This window comes from Haemorhous mexicanus, chromosome 12, assembly GCF_027477595.1.
Source record: "Haemorhous mexicanus isolate bHaeMex1 chromosome 12, bHaeMex1.pri, whole genome shotgun sequence".
NCBI classification, from domain to species: Eukaryota; Metazoa; Chordata; class Aves; order Passeriformes; family Fringillidae; genus Haemorhous; species Haemorhous mexicanus.
In genome coordinates, this window is record NC_082352.1 from 17,181,312 (window position 1) to 17,204,644 (window position 23,333).

General features: G+C 44.5%; 1 protein-coding gene across 2 annotated transcripts in view; it reads right to left on the reverse strand.

Annotated features, from left to right (window-relative positions):
* The window catches only part of MAF (MAF bZIP transcription factor), a 194,666-nt gene that overhangs the window by 110,813 nt on the left and 60,520 nt on the right, over positions 1–23,333 (reverse strand). Inside the window, exon 3 of one of the 2 annotated variants that reach the window (XM_059857402.1) lies at positions 21,553–22,670. The exons of the other annotated variant lie outside the window; for it this stretch is intronic. The gene's annotated coding sequence lies outside the window, so the exon portion shown is untranslated. Of the gene's footprint in view, positions 1–21,552; positions 22,671–23,333 lie in introns of those variants that run through there. 2 annotated transcript variants of the gene reach the window in all.

Here is a 23,333-nt window from a genome sequence, read left to right on the forward strand (position 1 = left end):
CCAGAGGTAATTTTACAGAATAGTTATGAATCAAGTCATCAATCACTGTCACGTCTGGTGGCTGGAGCGTGTGCTCGGAGCCCGGAAAAGCCTGTGCATGCTCAGGATTAGGTTGCAAGTAAACTCAGCAGCGCTAAAATGCTTCCCTAAGTAAGTACTGGCAAAGTCCCTGCTGAAACGTGTCAGAGTTTGTGCACCGACTCGGGCAGAGCTTAAATCAGGCCCTATGACTTAAAGTCTGCTGACACTTTAGTGCACAGTTACTGCCAGCAGAAATACTCCTGGCAGTGAAGTTATCCATGTGCATAAGTATTTGCCGGATCAGGGCATAGCTGCATCATCCTTTGTTCCTTTCATCACGCTTGCGATGCTGAATTAAGCCTTCAGCTTTGTCTTTGTCTTGTACACAAGCCCTGTTGTATAGTTACATCACTGTAATAAATGATGAAAGAGAGGACCTGTACAGCAGAGGGAATATGATGGAAATAATTATAACAATAAAATGTTAATTAGTGCCTTTTCTTGAACAATCTTCTTTCTGATTGCAACATGATGCTGCTGAAGAACTGAAAAAAAAGTTAAAAAAAAACAAAAAACAAGAAACAGAACAGTTTATTAAATCTTAAGGCTGTATGGGCTTGGGAGCTTTTCTTTTTGTGAAAAAGCCTGAAAACCTGGCAAGAAAGCAAAAAAAAAAAAAATCTGTCAAAAATGTAAATAGCATGAAGAAGTTTTTGACCAAGCCTAATCACCACGAAGCAGGGGAAAGAGCATTAGGAGAACAAAGGTGTGGTTTCTTTCTCACACTTGCAGCTCATTCCTACCTCTCTTTGTGCCAACTCTTTCTTTTAAATATATATTAAAAACCCACTTTGCTGCCCAAACACCACTGCTGAGCCCTCTGCTCGACACTGGCCCAAGGGTTTTGGTGAGGGAGGGGACTCCCCTGCTAAGTGCTGTCCACACACCAGGTGTGCCCCTCTCCTCCCTCTCCCTGCAGCCCTAGCCCGCTCTGGGGCTGCCAGATGTGCACATCTGGACTGGGTGTGGGGCAGAGCAGATTTCCTCCTGTTCTGCCTCTGCCTTTCTCCCCAGTTCCTCAGCCTGAAGATTAAGAGACTACAATACAGACTGAACCTGGACTGCTGAAAACACGTAAATGTGTGTGTGTGTGTGTGTGTGTGTGTGTGTGTGTGTGTGTGTGTGTAACTACACATTTTTCACACTACAATTGAGTGAATCTGCTTGGGAAAGAAATTTCTGCCAATTCAGGTTTCCCTGAGCACATGAAACCATGGAAAACCCTTTTCCATGTCCCTGTGCAGCTTCAGAAGCACAGCTCTGCAGAGGGAGAGAAAGCCTGCTCCAATATTGGAGTCGTGACACACAGAGGATCTGAAATTGCGCATCTGCCTGTACCATTTGCATTTCATCACCTAGTGCTGGAACAAATAAAACCAAATGAGTAATGATCTGAGTCTGTGGCCTCACTGTTGCTGCTTTGCCAGGAATTATCCTGGCTCAGTGGATACAGTCCTGGGCAGACGAGCAGAGTCTGTTTTTGTCTCTGCCACTTACCTGCTGGATGGCCTTAGGCAAGTCATTTAACTCACTGCTTCCCTTCCTATGTTCCATCCACCACCTCTGACTTTCTTTGTAAGAGTTTTGAGGTGTGTTGATGGCAAAGGGGATTTTAGTGCTGTTCTGAGAGCACAATGGCCCAGCTACGGTCCCACAGTATTTAAAGTCCCTCTAAGAAAATTATTACACATTTCTCAGGTCTGTATGGGTGACTCTCTTCCATTTGCAAAGGAAAAAAGGCAAAATCACCAAGATCCTCAGAAGCAAACCGGAGCAATGAGTGCATGTGAGAATAGTGCCATTTGCTCATGAGCAAACAGCAGCGAGAAAGAAATAAAAGTCAATATAAGAGTCACCAGTGCCTATTCACCCAGCTCTCGTTTATATACACAGCAACTGTACTCAGGAAATGAGTGCAGCACTTGGAAACAGCCATTTCTGTCAGGCAGGGGTGGGTGAGCCTGCTTCTGGTGGAGGCTGATCACTGAGGAAGTCATAAAAGCTATTGGAGGGACAAGAGATGAAGCTGACATGGGTGAGAAGGCAAATATTAAGGGGATGAAAGGGATTATAAAGCAAAGCTGAAAAGATGTAAAAAAGCTGATTAGGAAACCAAATATGACAAAGAGAGATGAATGGCCCGCAGGGTGAATAAAAACAATAAAATATTTCATTTAAACAGGTAAAGGCGACAAGATTAACAGGGAGGCCTCCAGACCACTGAGAGGTGGTCAAGAGAGCTTAATAACACAGGGAGAGGGACTGAGAAGCAAAGCTTCCTGTGACAGCCGAGCAGGGAAATGCTGAGAGCATGAATAATCACCAGAGCAAACTCATACCGTGGGGAAGGAGGCAGGGCTGAGTGCAGAGTGTACTTTTAGCCCACACTGCTTAATGGAACAGCAGGAGACATTAAGTGGCCAGTAACAGGGGGTTTGAGTCATTTTTAGGAGTTAAAAAGTAGTAAAGAGAAACTGATACAAAGCAAAGATTTTTGAGCATCTATGAGAAGAGATAGGTAGAAAGCAAGACATATCTGCAATAGATATCAGGCAATACAGATGCCCATGAAATCTGGTGCACACACACACAAACTCACTCCCACCAGCTGAAAGTCTGGCCCCAAACCTGCAGAATGTGATTTTCTATTTTTTTTCTTTTTTTAATCAGAGGCAGGATTTTAGAGATGTTAACAGGAATGAGATCACCCAACATCTGGAGAAATATGAACTGATAAAAATGTATCTGCCCAGCTCCATAAAGGGTAAATCTTGTCTGACAAATCTGGCAGAATTTGTTTTAGGAGCTAAGGTGGAAAACATGCAGGATTGAAGCAGTGGAGCTAATCCACATAGATTTCAGAAAAGTCATTTAAAAGCAGCCCAGGATGGTAGACTAATACCTAAGGTTAGCAAGTATGGCATAAAAACCATTGTCCTTGAAAGACTAAGGAAATGGTTAGGTGATTAAGGGCAGGTTGTAATGGTAAAACTTTATGGGTCAGAGAGGAGGACGGTGATGTGGTGAAGACAGCTATATTTGAGGTTATTATGATGACACTTCAAGGCATCAGATGGAGACATACTTTTTACTCCACAGAAAAACTATTCTGAGGAAAATGCTACTCTGGGCAGTTCTAATCCAAAAATCACACTGAAACCAAGACCAGTTCATCTTCCAGGGGGCATTTGCCTTTGTGGAACATCAAATCTTCCTGGGTCAGCAAAGCATTCAGTGCACAGGAATGAAATCAGGCCCAATGAGCCCAATAAATGAGAAAAAAGCACCCCACCCTAGGCCAGGTTAAGGTCAGGTTGTCCAGAGGGATTTATACTACAGCATAAGGGTTTGCTGAGCTGAAAGATCACAGAACAGGAAAAGAACTTCAGGCAGACCTTGAATGGGACTGTCAACACATCCCTGGGTTCTCCTGGATTATATTCCTGTTTTATCTCAGTATATGTGCAGTCAGATCCTCGTTCTCCAGGGTGATGGTGAGCAAGGTGCAAGAGAGGAGAACTCTCCCTATGGCAGGAGGAAAGCAGAGAAAACCAGGAAGGATAGAATGGGGATGATCCAGAATATGTCACTTAACAAGGGGCAGTGCTTCAGAGGGCACTCACACAGGTGACCCAGCACTTTGGTCATGCCACATTTACTAAAAAGCAGAGCATGAGCTACCAGAGTGATGGAAGAAACCCTGTGCATGCTGGAGATTGTGGTGAAGTCTCTCAGTCTGTCTCCTATAAACTCTGGACCCTCTAGAAAGGGTTTATAGGGTCCCCTATAAACTCTCCACTCTCTGGAGGGTGGCTGGAGGCTCCTGTAGCTGCACTAGTTCAAATTCCTGCCCTCAGCAAAGCACAGCCTGGGGTCCTGCTATGCTGCTCTGCCAGGTCCTCACCTCCTGCCACCAGGAAATGCAAAGTCTCAAACCTGGCAATTTAGCACAGTGACATGTTTCCTGCTTTGCCTGTAATACCCATGGTCATACCCCTCCCTCTGCCCCCAAATAAGGGCCCCAGGCAGTGGGAACACCCAAAGGTGCTCAGACCCTCATGAAACATGATCCAGCTCCCCGCCCTCCCTGAATTTCAGCAGCAGTTCAAGGGCTTTAAAAAGTTCTTGAGTCCCTGAGCGCAGGGATAGGATTTTGTCTGCTGCCTGCTCAGCAAGTCTGGCATTTCTAAAAGAACTTATTTCTGCCTGAACTTCACACAACTTACCTGCATCCTTTGAACCAGCAAAATCGAGTTGGGAATGCCACCAAAAGCCTGACACAAAGAGTTCACCCACTTTTGGCAACTCTTTCCTGCTGTGTCCCCTCCAGGCACAGGCAAAATGAGACATTGCCTGGAGCATGAGCACTGAGGGGACCAGTCAAAGCCTGGCCCCACCAGTCCATTTGCCCGGGAGGCTCACTGGGGCCACCACACCTCACCTAGGGGCATCCTCCTGCCCCCCAGCCCCATGGCAAGGCACTGCCATCACAGCTCTTTAGGGGACAAGCACAGCAATGTCCCCACTCAAGGGGTTTGGTTGTGCTCTCTGGGCACTTTGCGCTGCAAGAGCCACCCGTGGGTGACTGCAGACCTCGACCTGGGGTCAGGGGTGTCCCTGCAGTGGGGACTGGGGAGGTGTTTGGGGGATCTCTGCTCCCAGTGTCCCCTCACAGCACAGCTGTTTGCGCTGCAGATAGGAATCGCAGATTGATTAATTGATTAATCACACCTGCTAATTACATTGAACAAATAGGCAAAATTAATATTTGATGTAGGTCTCTAAAGAGACTGTATGGATCAATTTTCCACAGATAAGGCAGGAAAGCTCCTGCAGATAATACACACAGCCTCCTGACTACAGATGACTGTGTCACACTGAGGCGATGGAGTGACACCATCCCACCCAGAGCTGCTCGTTTCTTGCACCTGATTATTCAGAGCCCTGACTGGAACATCATACATGGGCTGTGTTTGCTAAGGCATGCACACATGCACATGTTCAAAGCTGGTTTCAGTGCCACTTGGCTGCTGCTCTTCAGGGAACTGAACATCAAAAACGCATCAAGATAATAAAAATAACAGATCAGCCACATTTAATACATAAATCATTATCATAAGCACTGTTCTGCAACTCAAGCTGACTTCAAGTCAAGCTTCCATTAACATGTAGCAAAAATATTGGTGTTTTTCAGAGGGTTGTAAAAATCCCCTTGCAGAACCACCCTGACTGTGCACCCAAAGCCAGGGCAGCCTCACGCAGCAGGACAGCCACAGGCTGAAGCAGCACTTTCATCCTGTTTATGACCTTCAAAGGGGAAACTGCTCTCTTTTTGTTATTCAGCCCTTTGCAAAAAGAGGCAAAGTTCAGCCCTCATTCACATCTGTGCTGACCACAGGCACAGCAGCTCAACTGGAAGCAGAATTCACATTTCCTGAGACGAGGGGGTCTTTTAGATGGAGTCCAGCTTGTTCCAGTGACCTTGTGAGGGCTGCTCTGGAACCCCTGTGACACTCCCCGGGATCTGTCCACCCCAGAGCCACCTCCCACACTGGTGCTTCCTCAGGTTCTGGATTCCTTGGGGTGAAAGTTGCTACATAAATATACATTATTCCTATATACTTGTCATTGGGTTTCTGCAGTGATTTGATTGCTTTGAAAATGGAATTTAAAATGGATTTGTTATTGTGACAGTGCATTTCTTTTGTCTTGGTTTAATGTCCATTATCTAGTATAAATAACAGACTTTCTGCAAATCTAATTCCAGGTTTTTGCTTCCTATACCTTTACTAATCTAGAAAATCTGCTTGTATTAAGAAACTGCATCAGAAAGGAGTTAAAGCAGCATATCCTCATAAAGCTGCAATAGACATGAAATGTAATGAGAAATCCTACTACAAACAGACAGGGTTTTCAGTCTTGACTCTTTATTTATTAAACCTACTTTAGGAAAGTCAGGCAACCTACAAACATTTTGGGACCTGATGTGTCGTAGCTTTATAAAGTAATCTTTGGAGAACAAAGAACACCTTGTGGTTTTGTAGCAAATATTTCCTGATCTTAAAAGAGGGGGTGCTTGATGCATAAAAAACCCAAACTGCCATTATTTTCAGGAGAGAGAACAGCACTGGGGGAGCCTGGTACCAGACCAGGCAGATACAGATACAGCAGATACATGGAGGAGGAGTGAGGTTGGGTGGTGGCTTAACCAGATTTCGGCTTAGGCAGAGATTTCCCAGGACCTTTTAAAAACTGGACCTTACCCTCTGGAAGATGAAATCAATGAATTTAAGGTCCTGGAACTGAAGTGCCCCAATTTCAAGACTCTTTAGCTACTCAGAATGCCTCTGAGGCAGGCAGTGCCAATGGTGCTGTGCACTAACATAGCCCTGAGCCCAGGCTCATAAGAGGATGGAGGTGCCCACTGTGGGAACAGGGTGGAATAAAGGTGCCTGACTTCAAAATTGAAATCCAGAAAACTTCAGTTCAGCTGCCAGCAACTGTGAATCACCTACTGTCCAGACACATTTCCCATTTCCTCTGAGTGTCCTGGGTGCCTCAGTCCGGCTGCATTAGAGATCAGCAGCTCGGTGCCAGGAGCAAAAGGCTCAGCAGGGAGTGGGGCTGCTGACTCAGTCCTGCCTCCAAACTGGGACCAGTTTTACCTGACCAGACCCTGCTGAGAAGATGTAGCTCCCTTCTGTAGAACATTTCTTTTGGTGCAGGATTTTTGGGTTGCACTGTGTGCTCTGACCTGCCCTGGGTGGGACAGGAGTTCCCAGATCTGTCCAGAGCTCTGCTCAATGCCCCACACCAATGTACAGATCAGAACCTGTGACACTAAAATATCTCAAGCTGCTTTTCTTCAGGGGAAATTTAAAGGTGGTTTCTCACCTCATGAATCAATTCACAAACTGTTATTATCACCTGAATCACTACTGTGCCCCAGGGTAAAATGCCCCTTGGTCCCCTCCTAGAGCAGATATGGACAAACCCAATGGAAGAAACCCTCCCTGCTGGCTCTGCCACACACCTGCCTCAAAGCAGTTTGGCACAAAGCAGAACAAGCTGAATGAAAGGCCACATTTAGGAAATAAAGTCATGCATAAATTCCCAGGCATCTCACTGAAAATCATCCTCAGATGGATGTGGCTGACTCTTGGCCACACTCAGCACTGGCAGCTTCGGTCAAGCTAAGAAACTTTGCACCCCTGGCTGCCCAGGCAGAGCAGAAAGGAGCAGGGCTGGTGTCTGCTGCAGCATTAGGGCAGTTTGTGTGCAAGGGTGCAATCACTTCGTCCCAGGAATGCAAACTTCTTGTGGATAGGAAATTCCTGGAATTCATGCTCTTATGATGCAAGGAGGAATGTGCCTCTAAAAATTCTCACAGTCACTTTATTTTCATAGCCTGGCAAGGAGTTTCATACGCTAATCGGGAAGGGAAGCACAGCACACCTTTAAATGAATATGGATAATATTTTTCTATTACCCTGATGATTATCACCTAAATTGGTGTATAAAATGTTTAACTCTTTATCCTGGCAGTGTTTAAGCACTGGAGAACTTTTTCCACCAGGGCCAAGTGAAGGATAACCTGGCAGCAAAGCAGTTGGTACCAGAGAACGGTGGGTCACAGTGGAGCTGCTGGATGACACCAATCCCAGACCTCATCCCAGGGCTTGTGTGCAAGCTGAAGAATTTGACAGCAGGCCTAGAGCTTTATCAGAAGGTGGCTCACAGCTGGTGCTTGTTCCTGACCCCCTTGTATGACGTGTCCCCTCGTGGGACCCCATCAGCTGCCCATAACAACGGATCCAAAGGCAGATGCCACATCTTCATACCAAGGTAAGTGAAAAGGACACCACAGCTGCTCAGCTGCACAGAGTCGTGGCACATGGGACAGGGGTATTTTATTTATCATCAGGGCATCCTTTGCCAGTCAGCTCCTATAAACCTTACAGTGACACAAGATTCTTACTGGCAGGCAAAATAGTTAGGTGTATACACAGTTCTCGGGGGAATAATGTGATTTCTTGTTCTTTTTACCAGCATTGTTTAACCAGGTCTGACAAACGTGCTGCTGAGAGAATGGAGTGCAGCTGGGTCGAGCAGAAGTGCTCGCCTGAGCAGGCACCTGCATCGTGCACTGGCTGGCTGTACATCCCTGCCTGCAGATGCTGCTGCCTCCCAGGATTTCCTACAAAGTGTCTAAAAATCACCAATCTGTGTTAGGGTTAAATGACATTTTGCTCATCTGAGATTTCTTTCTGTAACTGGCACAGAGAGCAAGAGAGAGAAAACCTGAATAATTAAAAGGGGAGGATGGAGCAAAATTTTTTTTTTTTTTGAAGAAAAGATCAGTTCTCAGTTGGCAAGAGGAAATCCTACCAAGAATATAGGGAGATAATACTGAGCTGCTATCAGACCACTGCATCCCTCTGAGGAAAAAGTTATTTCTCAATGGATCTGAAAGGATGTTTTAAGTGAATCAGTAAATGAACTAGTCTGGGGACGTGAAAAAATATGTGTGTTTTCCAGTCTCTGAATATAAACAAACAAAACATAAATATTCAGAAATTACTCCAGTTAGTCCTCTTAAGAACTCTTTGAGCAATGAGATAAATAATGTGGATGTTTGCAGTTCAGAGCAGATGATCTCTGTGGGGGAAAAGGCAGGAGAGGAAGGAGCTGTACTCCTCCCATCCCAATCTTGGGTGATTTACTCACCCATCACAGCAGCCCGGCACAGAGCGGTGTCCACACCACATAAAGCTCAGTGCTAACATACGACACACATAATGGACCTGCTTGGAAGTCTTCACTTGAGGATTTATGAAGAACAATCTAATTATTCAACTCAGTGCTGCTCACTACCATTATTGCTCCTCTTTAAAGCCTCCATGGAACAGGCCGTTTGTCTCAGGGGACAGACCTTGTCATAGTGGTTTTCATTGATAGAAATACACTCCTCAGTTTTGATAGCAACCCAGCTAATCCTGGAGAGACTTGGTAAACATATCTCACACTTGATAGGCCCAAGGAATTAGGCCTTGACAGCCCCGATTTTCCAGGAACAGAAAAATGGGGTTGCTTTACCAATAAACCCTAATTAAAGAGGAGCAAAGACCTACCCAAAGCCTCTGTTTGCTGCAACAGCACAAGGGCTCTGTGGCTTCCTCTTGCCTGTAATTGCTTCAGCATCCTGAAAGAGGGAGGGGGGTTGTCAGCATCCCCCCCATCAAACAGAGGTTGTTCTGTTATTTATAACCCTGGGATATGTAACAGACGAGAGGAGTCACCTTGGCTTAGCAAGTCTCTCCTGTAGCCTAACCTTGGGTGAGCAGCAGCAAGAAGAGCAGTGCAGTGGTGCCAGCGTGGCAGGAGGCAAAGGGAGGCACAGCCAGAATTCCCATTCAGCTCCAACCACATGGCAAGGCCTCAGCAGAGTCCCTCATCGTCACTGCAAACAGTTTTCTTAAAATTTTCCTGAATATTTACCAGTTCTGTCTGCATGCAGAATAATAGGTAAACATCCTTTGTTCCACCTCTCCTACCAAGAGTTAGTGAAGGTTTGCATTTTCTCTGTAAATCATTTAAAAGTGGGGGTGATTAACATTTCCTAAAAAACAACTGGGGACTCACCAAATTCCTGTCACTGGCTGCTGGTACCCAGTCACACACTGCCTGTAACCAAAGAGATGCTGAAGGATAAGAGTGTAGGGCTCTTATCAGACAACCCCAAATGAACAAATTTTCAGCTCTTCACATTACAAATCAAATGCTGTCCTGAGTGCACCCCTCTGCTTTGCACAGGCTGAGCAATGCCAGCACATCCTCCAGGATTTAAGGCTGTGATATTCAGGGGGGGCCTCAGGGAACAACTGATCAGGTTTTTAAAGGTATTTAGATACCAGACTCCCATTGATTTTGAGACTGGCTACATGTGTGGAAATCTTGCTATTGCTTTGCTGTTTTATCTTTCTTTGCTCAAGGCAGTGCTAAGAATGATAGATGTGCCATAATTAAAAATATACATGAAAAGCTCAACCCACATATACCCGGTCTTCTTTATTTCTCTTCCACCTAGGAAGTCCAGACCTCTTGCCTCAGTGTCAAAACCAGACCATTTCTTTCCCTTGGATAAATTAGCTATTTTTTTCCAACATTCACACCACTTTTTGTGGTTCCTGATCTGAACCTAATCCCTAAGTTTTTGTCTTTTGAGTATGGGACTTGAATCCCACTCTGCTGGGGCTTTCTCTGCAGCTTCATTTTTGCATTTATCTCTCCTAGTTTTTGAAGGCTAAACAAGCAAAACCTGCTCAGAGCCCAACACCAGCCTTGGCAGGTAGCTCAGAGGTGCCTGAATGGTTTCCACAACAGTGGAGGGCACGCAGCTCCTCAAAACTTTACTTTTGAGGCCACAATCACAAAAGCAATGACTTTCTGGCAACTCCTGAACATAAAGGATAAAACCATGGGTTTTTCCTGCAGATAGGATAGATGCTTGCAAAGGGTTTTGACCTCCTTTTCTTTACCCATAATGCAGATCCCAAATGCTTTGGCTACTCATGGTCAGCATTCAAATGCTAAATGTTGCTGTATGCTCCCACACACATGCTGTGGCCTGAGACAGAGCAGGAAAATCATGGTATAAAAGTAATAATCTGGATTCTAATTGTTGACTGGCACATGAATATTTGAATTGAAGAAGGTCCTTTCTCATGCTGAATATGGTAAAAAGGGTACAGGAGGGTTAGAAACCTCTGAGGGCTAGAAAGAGTCAGTTTGAACAGAAACTTGTAGCCAAGGCAACATCCCTGAGGAATGTTTTCTCAAGGTGAAATGGGCCTGATTCTGCCCTGCTATCAGAGTGGCACCAGCATGTGCTTCAGTAATTTTTTATGTGCATCATCCTTACAGGAGGCTGGGGGCTGTGTTTCTGTGCTTCTGTGGTTTTAGTTATTTGTGGAAAACATGTGATGAGATCCACAACCAGCCACCTGTTAAGGCCATTTCCATGCTGGAGCTGATACCCAAAAGTACAGAGTGCCTGGGGAACAGTCAGGGAAGGGAGCAGAAAAACAGTGAATGTTATAATACAACACACTTGTGATGAAATTTGTTGATTAACTAAAGATTAGGCAACAAGTCCACTAGCAGTCAACCAGAAGAGCAAACTGCCTCAAAAGGGTAAATGAGCCACCCAAAGATGGAGGGATCCTGATTTAGGTACAGGAGATTGCTGATTTCTGAACAGGTCTCAAGCAGGGTGCCCAAGCTATGCCAGAAGCCACCCTGATCCTACTCATGCATAAACTACTGGAAACTCATGCAGTTGCTGGAATAACGTGACTTGACTGTAAACACTGCAAGTAGAAATCAGTGATTTCTTTTTAAACACACTGCATGGAAACAAGATGAATGCAAGCCAAAAACCCATGTGGCTCTGTGATAGATCACACTGTATCACAGCTAGGAAGAAAAGGCTCATTCCTGGCTTCAGCATGGATGCTTGCTGCTGAAGGTAGTAAAAGTCCAGCTAAAGTTATTTTACTAGCTTGTAAGTAACAGCCCTCCCAGATTATAAATTACTTTCCTATAGGAATGTACTGTTTAGGGTAAGATGAACAACTCTAAAAAGTAGCCTGATGATGCTGTCCAAATGAATTTCATTGCAGGATGAGGATTCTGGGATTTATGGTGTGGTTTTGTTCTGTACTCCCACGTTCTTGACAGGTTAAATCACCAGTGTAGCCAACTGGCCAGAGCCTGCTCCAGCCTGGTGAGCAAGGTGATGTAGTGAACTATAATGGGAATTCTAGACCCCAAACACTCAATGGTTGAACATGGCAAAAGCTTGGGCTGCTCTTTAGGACACCATTTTCTCAGGGCTCATCATGTTTTTGGATTGTGAAACAGCTTAGCTGGAACAGCAGAGACATGAGCCAGCAAAGCTTGGACCTGGGAGATGGAGAGAGCAGCCCCAGCTCCTTCAAACAAAACTCGTGCATGAAACCCCCTTCTTTTAATGAGCAGAGCACAGCAAACCCCAAACAGCCAGGAGTGCCCATTCTAACAATGCTGGGTGCTTCTCCCTGTGCAGGTGGTTGGGAAGGAGGGAAGGAAGGAAGGAAGGAAGGAAGGAAGGAAGGAAGGAAGGAAGGAAGGAAGGAAGGAAGGAAGGAAGGAAGGAAGGAAGGAAGGAAGGAAGGAAGGAAGGAAGGAAGGAAGGAAGGAAGGAAGGAAGGAAGGAAGGAAGGAAGGAAGGAAGGAAGGAAGGAAGGAAGGGTGGTTGGGAGGGAGGGAAGGAAGAAAGAAGGAAGGAAGGAAGGAAGGAAGGAAGGAAGGAAGGAAGGAAGGAAGGAAGGAAGGAAGGAAGGAAGGAAGGAAGGAAGGAAGGAAGGAAGGAAGGAAGGAAGGAAGGAAGGAAGGAAGGGTGGTTGGGAGGGAAGGAAGGAAGGAAGGAAGGAAGGAAGGAAGGAAGGAAGGAAGGAAGGAAGGAAGGAAGGAAGGAAGGAAGGAAGGAAGGAAGGAAGGAAGGAAGGAAGGAAGGAAGGAAGGAAGGAAGGAAAGGATCAGTAACCAAGGTGAACCAGCTAACAGCAGTCCTGCCTATGAAAGCCAGCCTTGAAGAACATGTTATACCAGGGACTGAGCATAAAAATGTTGATCTACTACAAAATTCACTGGTTTTTTAGATTATTTCCCTCCCTTCCAAGGAACAATTTCCCCTTTTTCCTTTGCGTTCCCCACACACCTGCACACACAGAGTGACACTGACATTCTCTTGCCCTTCAACCACCCCCACCCCAAGCACAGGTGGGTACCCTGGGCACTCTGCCCTTTCCCCCAGAGTGATGGGGTCTGGTGGAGTTAACAACAGAGGGCAAAACAAAACCCACTGCACACAGTAGATTTCAGTGGAAGAAATTCTTGCACTGAAGAGTATTTAGACAGTGAAACACAAATATGTGAAGCCTTCCCTTGGGAGAAAAAAAAAAAATTAGCTTCATTGCGTCTTCCAGCCTGCCTAAATCTTTTGGCACATTTCTGAATATTGCTGTGCTAATGAGGTAAGGAGCAGCCAACATCCAAATAAACTCCAGCAAGAAGTTCCAGTTTACTTTAAAGTCATTGACTCTCTTAGGAGGAGGTCAAGGCAAAGTTATTTGGTCGTGGTTTTTCTTTTGCTTCCTGTTTTAAGTTACCAAGTTCTTGTACCGTCAAAAAAACTGCTGACTTCTACCCCTCAGGTGTCTGGGCTAAAGTGGAAAATGAGCTGCTCTTTCTTTCCCCTCCTCCTCTCTCTCTCTCTGTCTTCCTCCCTCTGTATGCTCCTTTGGGGTTGTCTGAGGGACAGGTACACAGCAGAGAGCCCCCAGAACATTCTTAAGGGACAGGACATAGAGATTTTACAGATTTTAAAATACAATTGGGAAGGAAATTGGCCCTTTTAAGGCTCTCCTGAATACAACAAGAATACAAGCACCAAATAACACAGAGGCAGCTCTGGAGATGGACGTGGAGACCAGAGATGGACACTGGAGCCTTCAGACCTTTGCCAGATGAGATTTCTCACTGTTCAAGTTTTGATAGTGTTAAGATCCAACAAATTACTTTGACTTGTTGTGACTACAGCTATACCTGAGACTCAGATGAAATTTGGCTTCACATTTTTACAAATTTGAAAATGTGGGTTTTTTTTTTCTTGAATCATAAGTTTTTAAACAACTGCCTAAGACTCACAGAAAAGTCAGTGCAGAATAACTCCCCTGAATAAGTTAAAGCCTCTCCTGACCTCACTACTAAAGTATTTGAGGCACTAAATGAAACAAGGCATAAGAGAAAAAAAAAAAAGGTTCTGTGGACATGCTACAGCATCTCTTTATCTTCACAGCCTGAAGAGGGTGGAGCAGAATTAGCTCATCTGTGAGAAATTTGGGCAGGCAAGAAGCTTTAATCAGTATTACATTCAGCTCCAGACCAGGATCCTGCTGTCCCATGTGTGGCAGCTTAGAAAGTATCAGCTGAGCAGGGAGCTCATTGCTGCAGGAGGCTGTGGTGGCCAGAGAAATGAGTGGGACCCAGAGGGGATGAGGACACATGGAGAATGGATGCCAGTAGATGCCCTGGTGGTGATCAGGTTCAAATCCCCCAGAGCAACCTCAGCACTGACGACTTCCTGAACAAGGAGCGGGTAGCAAAGGGAACTGTCACACCTGCAATGCCCCGTTCTTCTTTCTCCTCTGTTGAACATCAGAGGGAAAATATACAGAGCCACATCGATTTTGCACAAGGCCAGGTTTTAGCTGCCTGCAAGTCTGTCTCTCCAAGAAGTGACACTGCTCCTCACCCTCTGCTAGAATGGAGTGAAGCTTCCAGCCTTGGTGTGGGTTCATGGCAATCCTCAGGATGCATTCTCACCCAAAATGGGTTTCTTGAGGAATGGAAGCAGAAAGAGATATTCCCAGGCAGCTGGATGTGGGAGTATTTCAATATCCGCTCATCCAAGCTTTAATCTCTAAATTGCAAAAACATTAACATTATTGATTGATCAGACATCAATCCAACAGGAAATTTAATTAAATTAAAATGTGTCACTGAGCAGTCCTCACACTGTCACGTATAAATCTTTGGAAATAAGTAGACAAAGACAGAAGCGATTGAAACCATGTTCCCAGTTCAATTTATCCCCCACCATTTTTTTATTTTCCCACTGATCCCAAGTGTGCTCACAGACTCACAGGGGGACAGCCTCTTCTGCAGGGTGTCCATCTGATGCACTCCAGCACCAGGGCCCTCCATGCCCACTGCATGTGTGTATTTACAGGAAGAGCTAGGATTGTGCTGTCAACTGGATGAGCTAGGATTGAATAGGCTCAAACCAGAGCTAGGAAGAGCTAGGATTGAATAGGCTCAGACCAGATGGCTCTGGGGAAACAACCTTATTTCAAGGCACTGTTATGGGGCTCCCCTTAACTCATCCCTGCTCCTCCTTGTAGCAGATTTGTCCCCATAGGCAGGATGGTCCCAGAGAAAGGCAGAGAGGTCCCTTACATGAAATCATTTATTCCCAAGCTGAGCATTTTGCAGCATCCAGCAGTGCCCGAGTCCCCAGCAGAGCGCAGACATGTGTGGGTATTAGCAAGGTGCTGAAATGGATGATTAAGAAACAACTCTGTACCACAACTTCTTTGGAGTACTATAAATCATTACAGCTGACTGAATAACACAAAAAAAAGATTAGGAAATATTTTCTCCAATTCATTTCTGAACAGCAGTGGGTTTGGTTTGCTGTCACTTATGACAGGATGATATTTACTGTAATTTATTATTACAGTTGCTGCTGTTCCAGCAGCCACTGGCTATTCATGAGAAAGTTTGAGAAGCCGGGAAGTTATACAGTTTTTCTTTTTTTGCTAAAGTGTTTTTTCTACCTGACAGGGTAGAAAAAGATGTTGTTTTTCCCCCAACATCTGTTATTCTCTTTCCCAAGTGCCAGTGTCCTGGGGGGAAACCAAGGGGCCGCACGTGACTGCGCTCACGCACTGGGGGACAGGGAAGAGCAGAAGGGAAGGAGTCAGCAAATGGTGCTGGGTGAGATGTCTTTGCTTTCAGTGGAGCATGGGGAAGGAAGGAAGGGAAATACAAATCAGTATTTACAGACATAAAAATCCAGCACTAAGCATTTTGCAGAAAGAAGACAAACAAACATTCGGTTACCCAGGTGAGTGGTGCCATGCTCACCATGGAGTGTACAGACTCCTGTAGACTCTCTGCCTCTCTCTCTCTGTCCAGCACCAAGCTGCATGTGAGTGCTGCTGCCTTCAGAAACCACTTGCATTATTTCAGGGTTTACTTCTTCTAATCTTACCAAATCCAAACTCCAATTCCATTTCTTGAGACCATCCTCAAAACAAATACTGAGGTAATACCAATTGGCTTGTGACTAGATGTGAAAATAGAGCTGTCTCAGCATGGAGTCCCACAGACAGGGCACAGATTTTCGCTGTCTCCACCTCCCACTTGCAGCACAAGTACAATTTTCATGCCTCTGTCAGAAGTGCCAACCTGGGGAAGTTGCAATGAGCAAGCAAGCAGAGGAGCGATGAATTAACTTGACAACAGGAATTGCTGCTGATAAATCTCTTAAGAATTTGATCCATAAAGGTTTGCTTCTCAGTGGTCTGTGATAGGGGTGGCAGTTTTTGGGGTCTCCAGCAGCACGTGGTGTGCGTTTCAGCTCAGATGCATAAGTGTTTTCCAAAGGAAAATCCCCACTGCACAGAACAGACAAAGTGAGCTCAGCTGCATGGGGAAATGGATCTGGAACTGCATTTAGAGGCAGTGATTTATATATAAATTATAAAGTGTGTCAATTCCGGACACCCATTTATATGGAGTTTGTCAGACCCAGCTCTGGAACGTGTACTGCCTGCAGAAACCATCCGGAAAACCTAAGAGGCTGCTTTAAGCCCTGGCTTGTGAAAGGCCCCAAACCAGGATTTAATGGATTAGTAAGGCTGAAAAGGACCATCACAGTCATCTGGTTTTGCTTCCTATGTAACACAGCTGAAGAACTTCACCCACTCATTTCAGCATCAAAGCCATAACTTCTGCTGAAGCTATTGCATAGCTTTAGAAAGATACTCACTCTTGATTTAGAGACTGAAAGCAATGCTCAATCCACCACATTCCTAAGCCAAATGTTCCAGCCATTAACTACTCTTGCTATTAAAAAGGCACACTTTCTGGGCAATTTTATCTAGTACCAGCTTCATACAGTCAGATCCTGCTCCATCCTTCCTCACTGTATTAAAGAGCAGGTTATGGTCAGGTTTAAGTTTTGTGGACTGTCCTTTGAATAAACACTGCATATTTTCTCAGACAATCCTACTTGAGAGGATTTATGAATGCACAAATAATTGACAATATCATTTGCAAGAGAATAACCAGAAAAATCTCCTCTCTTCTGATAAAAACTGTGCATTTTTGTGTGTATATCTGTGTTTTATTTTGCTTTTAATCTGATGACTCTGAGATGATATGGACAAAGAGATACAGGTAAATATGTGTCACACAGATCTCTCCCCCAGAACATTAGTAGAGGCATAATTCTGTGCATCAAAGCACAGTCTGTGTCACATCCAGCACAGACACTGAACAATGTCCCTTTAGAAAGGGCAGAGGGTGAGAGTAGCTTTATGACACTATTGATTTATTCTGTGCCTGCAGTTAAAAACTATACCCAGACAGACAATAAAAATAACTGCTCTAACCATATAACAGCTTCCTGCTACTAAAATGGATTTTACACTTAAAGGCATGGAGGGCTTTTCTTTTTTTCCTTAAGTCTCAATTATGACTTTTTTTGAATAAATGGAAATGAGAAATTGTCAGAAGTGGTTTAATTCTCATGTTGTGCTTTTTTTTCTGCTTGCCTCTGTGTTTAAATAGGCCAGGATTATTTTCCCATTGCAAAGTTGTGTTGTAAGTGCACTAGTAGGCACAGTAACCTGGTATTAATCAGATCAGATAATTTGGTGCACAACTTCTACATGAAGAAATGGGCAATGCTAGTTTGGAATGGATGTATCATAAGAAATAAAATTGATTATGGTCTGTGTGGTCAACAGGATGAGCTAGGATTGAGGTTGTGACCTTAGATTTGAATGATAAAATAATATCTAGAGCAGCAAAATCATCTCCTAGAAAACCTATTTTCATCCCAAGGACTCCATAGCTTTGTACACTGAGATTTGGGCAAGCTGCAAGTGCTTTGCTACACAACACTGGTGTCTTAAGCAGGTTCCTAACAGGCTTCTATTGTAATTTGCCAGTTTCCATGATAATTGGAAGGAATCTTAAAAATGGAAGCCCTGGACTGTGTGGACATGAATGGATCAATGAAATGTTTTAAGACCATATAAGCCTCCCCTGAGGTCTTTATCAAGATCCCTGAAGCTGCTGAAAGAAATGAAGATAGCAGGACAATGGGTCTGTGAGGTGGCACCAGAGGCAGCTGCACAGGTCCTGTCTCTGTGTTAGGACAGTTTTGGCTAGAAATGAAATTATTCAGACCAGGGGAATTATTGATCTGAAACTTGGACTTTTTTTAGATTTTTGTCAGCAGGGCCAGTTCTCTGCTCCAGTTTATCAGTTCACAAAGCAGAACACATAGGCACGAAACACAGGCAGTGAGGTGACTCAAATGAAAGCCCAGAACAGAAGGGAAAATCCCAAACTGTATGAAAGACAGTGTGAGACAGGATGAGGTGGTCAGGTAGAGCAAGGAGAGATGTACATCACAGCCTGTTTCTCTGCAGAATGGAGATGAGCAGCCTGGGTACATGAGGTCAGACAATATAAGGAAGAGAGCATTGGGCTGGAAAAAAAATGCTCAGAAAGGGAAAAAGAAAAGGAGGAGAAATCTGCTATTCAAGTGTCATTCCCTTTCCAAAGGTTTTATGATTTGGGAGATACTGCCTGATTGACACATAATGTGAGATATTGTAATGTGATCTCCTGTCCCTGGAGATGCTCTCAGAAATTAGATTATTACATGAGCATGGCTTTTATAGAAGTGAGCAAACATTGTAAGAAATGAACTCAAAGAGTGAGAAAATCAAGATTAGACTCTTCACATTTGGCTGGGGGATTTTTTTTACTTACTTATGCTCTGTGATAAAGCTTAGATACATTAATTAACTTGCGTTAAATTTGACTTATTGAATAGGTTTGGAAGATACATTTTTGTTTCAATCTGTAAAACATACAAATAGGAATGTTTACACAGAAAATGACCCTGTGGAAATTGTATACTTCCACCCTAAAGAAAGAAGACTTTTTTCAGCTTTGTTTTCACATGTCCTTTTGGTGGCTCTGATATTGGAAACTTCATTTCTTGCAGTGGGGGTCATTGTCTGTTGAAACCCTCATGGGACATGACACTGAAAACAGGAGTGTGATTACTCTGATTTTCAGATAATGGTCAACAGAAAATATCTAAGACAGGAGTTAAAATTTTTCCTTCAACTACAGGTCCATTGTTAATCTTCATTGGATCTTCAACTCCTCTGGACAAGCCAGGATCTGGCCCTTAAATGCCACAGCTCCTCCCTCACCCAGCATTTGCCACACAATTTCAAGAGCACAATTTCCTGATGAATCACTCCTCTCTGTTCCTTACACCTCACTTTTGTTTTTATTACTTTTTGGGAGCATGATTGTTTTACAGCCTTTCAATCATCAGCCTCCTCTGAGGGTTCCAAATGTTTGAGCAGTTTCAAACCCACGTGGTTTTAGCACTCAGCTCTCAGAGCTGTTTTTCCACACATTGCTGTGGGACCCCTGTGCAAAGACATCACGGATGGCTCCCAAATCCCACCTGCATGGATGGCTGCTCTCCAGCTCCCTCCATGCCTGCATGGCACAAGAGCAGCTCAGACAGGACTTTAAAAGGGGGTTCATGGCCCATTGAAGAAGGTTGCAACAGAGCTTGTCAGCCTGTGGTGAAATCTTCACCCCTCTGGCTGGGATGCTTAACTGGGAGAAGAATTTTTCTCTGAAAGTCCCAACAGCTCTGCAATGTTGGAAAAAATCTTTATGGGGGAGTGATCCCTTCTGGTGCTTTTCAAAGCCTGCTCTTCAGAGTAGCAGATATATTTATATTGGAGGTGGGTTGCTAAGTACAGTAACTACTCCACAGGAGCCAGGCACAACAAACCAGCTCCTCAGGTTTGATGCTGTGCTTGAGCACAGCTCCACGAGTGTGGATGGCTCCACAGCTCAATAAGTGTGACAAAACATGAATCCTGAGTAGGGAATTATTTAAGGTAGCTATGGCATCTGAGGGTTTGTGCAGTGAAGATGCTCTGCAGGAGCTGGTCTCTCCCAGAAGTAATGAATAGACTGATGAGTTTTATCAGGAAAGGGAACCATTCTTGATGTCTGCTGGTACAGGTCAGAACGTTGGGTATGTCTTTGGTGACACAATAGATAATGAGTCATGGAATAATGAGTCATGGCCTAATCAAAGGGGAAAAGGCCATGTCTTACCTGGTGTGGCCCCATACTGTAGATTTACTACACTTATGTAATGTGAACACTCCAAAAACTTGGGTCAGGATCAAATCCTAGAACTTGTCTGGTTCTGGGATTTTATGCTACATTTAGGAGCTTGTTTCAGCACAGCTTTCTGGGGGATGAAGCAAATGCATTCTGCCTCATCCGTTCCCCCTAAAACAGCAGTGAAAGAGAAGCAGATATGTTTCATCTTCCTTCACTTCCAGCTGAAATTTTCATTTGGGGAAGAAACAGTCTGAACAGAAAAAATAGGAGATAAAGCTGAGAGATCTGAGGGGCTGCGACTGTTTGTAACTTAGTGAGCTGGTCTTTGAGAAGTACTCTGTCCACTAGCTGGATGCCAATTGCCAAGAGATGCTATCAGTTGATTAAAACACAGCCTGCCAGCTTCCTGCTTGATAAAACTAAGTACAATCTGATTGGGAATTCTCAAATCCATTACAGAATGGCTAGTCCATCACTTAAATCAGCATACACCATTTCCCCATGAATCATCAACATACTATGGTGATATATTTGCAGCAGCTAAACCCTGACAAAAACACTGACAGTGTCAAACAGTTTGTCAAAAAGGTCCCTGAGCTCCGGATCCTGGGGGTGGGAAATGGCAGGACCGTGAGGGTTTCCTGTTGTTCCCTGCTCAGCTGGGTGAAGGTCATTTCCTCTCCTCTCTCACGCAGAAGAAGCTGAACCCTCAACCTTTGAAGGTGTGTCTGTGAGCTCCCAGAAACAGCAGCCAGCCTGCAAGGAGCCCTCTCCTGCAGAGCCATGCTGACAAGGGTCACTCCCCAAAGAGGAGGGCAGGTTGCTGCATTTGTCTCCTGGCAGGTAAATAAGTTAATCCCAGGGAAAAAAAAAAAAACAACAGAGGAAAAAAAACTATCATGAACTATTACGAATCAGTCTTACACTTTATTTCTTCTGCATGCTGTAACACAGGAAAAAAACCCCAAAAATAAAACAAAACCACCAAAAACCCAACCCCAGGGCTGCAGAGCCAGGCCAGCATTCCTGCAGAGGAAGGAAGGGGCATGCTGCCAACCCATTAAAGATAATCCACTAGTGGGTTGGAGTGTTTAAAAAAAGCCCTCTTTTGTTGGCTTTTTGGAGGGTTTTGTATCTGCTGAGTTGGAGGTGGGTGCCCAACCCCAGGTACACAACAGTGTTTGGACATCAGCTGCAATGTATCCTTGATCATCCCAATGTGCTAGATGGAAGGGGTATTAAAGGAATTTCTGTGGGACCCTTGCTAGCTAAATAACAACACTGAAATACCAGAGGAACAAGTCAAGCCCAGTAAAACCATAAAATCTTCATTCCTTAACAGAAATAAGACCTTAAGAGGGGAACAAACTGATGCAAAATCTGAAGAAAGTGAGCAAATGCAATAAAATTTGGAGGTCATTTATTACTTATCAGGTAAACAGCAGATTATAGTAAAATAATGAAGCCAGAAAGATAAGTCCTAATCATAGGAATTCTCAGATAATGCCTTGATAGGTGCTGTTATCCTCCAACTCCACCACTTCTCATCCATGTCCTTTTGCATTCTGTCTCCATGTCCCTCCCTTGATTCTCCTTCCACTTCTTTTTTTGTGTTGTAATTAAACATTGTAAGATCTACTTGTGAAATGAATGGATAATACAACACTTTCTTGTAAAATGTCAATACATTATCTGGTGTAAAGTCAGTGTAACTCCATCTCTGCTATCAATACATTTTATTTACAAGAAAATGCATAAGCAGGAGACAAAAATCTACTGTTTGCACAGTGTCAAAAACATAAACTATAACATAAGGGGTTGTTTGTGCTCTCCCTTAAACTGCTGGGAGTCAGGGATGTCTCTCCAGAGATGAGACTGACTTGGAATAGGTGAAGCAAGGCAGAGATTCACAGGCACAGTTTCCTCATTTAAATTAACACAAAGTGAGAGGACAAAGAGGCTCCCAAAATTCTGTCCTTGTGGTTCAAATTTGAATATATGTTTTTAAAGCTAGCCAAGCAACTGAAATTAAACCTCATGTAATTAAGTTCCAGTAATTTGAGCAGAAAGTAGTCCTGGGAAAGTCAGCAGGCTGGAAACACTACGGTGAAGAAGATATATTGGATTTTTTTGTGCCGTTCCTATCACATCAGAAGTCCATAAAGAGGAAATTCAGGGTAAGTGAAGAGTTTTCAGTCTCTGGTGTGCAGACCCCACAGGACCATGGACCAAACCACACAAGCAGCTGGTTGGGTGGTGTGTTCCCACCTGAAGTTTTCAGTGTCTCTTCAAGTTTTCTGTACAGGACCATGACACTGCCCCAAAGTATCCATCCTCAAGGGTGCTGCTGCCTTCTTCTCAAACTCACGTGGCTTTGCTCTCTGCTCCTTACACCCACCAGCAGTCCTGGCTTACCTCCTGCTGCTGCAGAACTCTTGGCCTCCTCATGGTGCAGATCTATAAGCAGTGTGATCTCCTCTGCATCCAGCCATCACCTCTCCGGGTCTTCTGAGAGACTAAGGTTGGAAATTGGAAAAGGGATCACAAAAAGTGATAAAAGTAGAAGTAAAAAAGATCAGCAGCAAGGAGGAACAGCTACAGAAGACTGGGCAGTTACTAAACAAAAAGGAAAACGAACCAGGAGAAGCCTTGGTGGAAGAAAGAGAAGTAGTGGTTCAAGAGCTGCCAGCCACCAGCAAAAAGGGGGCCACATAAAGCAGATGACCCTCCCTAAAACACAAGCCCCACTCCAGGCTGGTATTGGAGCTCTGGGAAGTTTGACATCCTTCCACTTGCAAAGCAGGGTGACAGACACCCTGAAGGACTTTGTGGTGCTGTGGCCGCCCCTTGGATCAGAGCAGTGTGTCCCACCAAGCCCTGGCTTGATTTTGGAGAGAACTCCCCACTGGCTCTCCTCTGGAAGGAATATGTGAGCATTGAAGCTGTTCTGCAGCTGGACCAGTGCCCAACAAATGGAGACAGCCAGGAGATTACTGCAAAACCACCCCAAAGGGAGACACAAGTGTAGACAGAGCTGAAGCATAACGCAAGAGAAACAAGGCTACTGTCAGTTGCCTTAAATTCACTCAATTTACCTGGGGGTAAACTGTTGGGGATATAGAACATAAAAATGTTGAAAACAGAGGTTTTTTTGTAACATGCTGTTATTTTAGGTCATA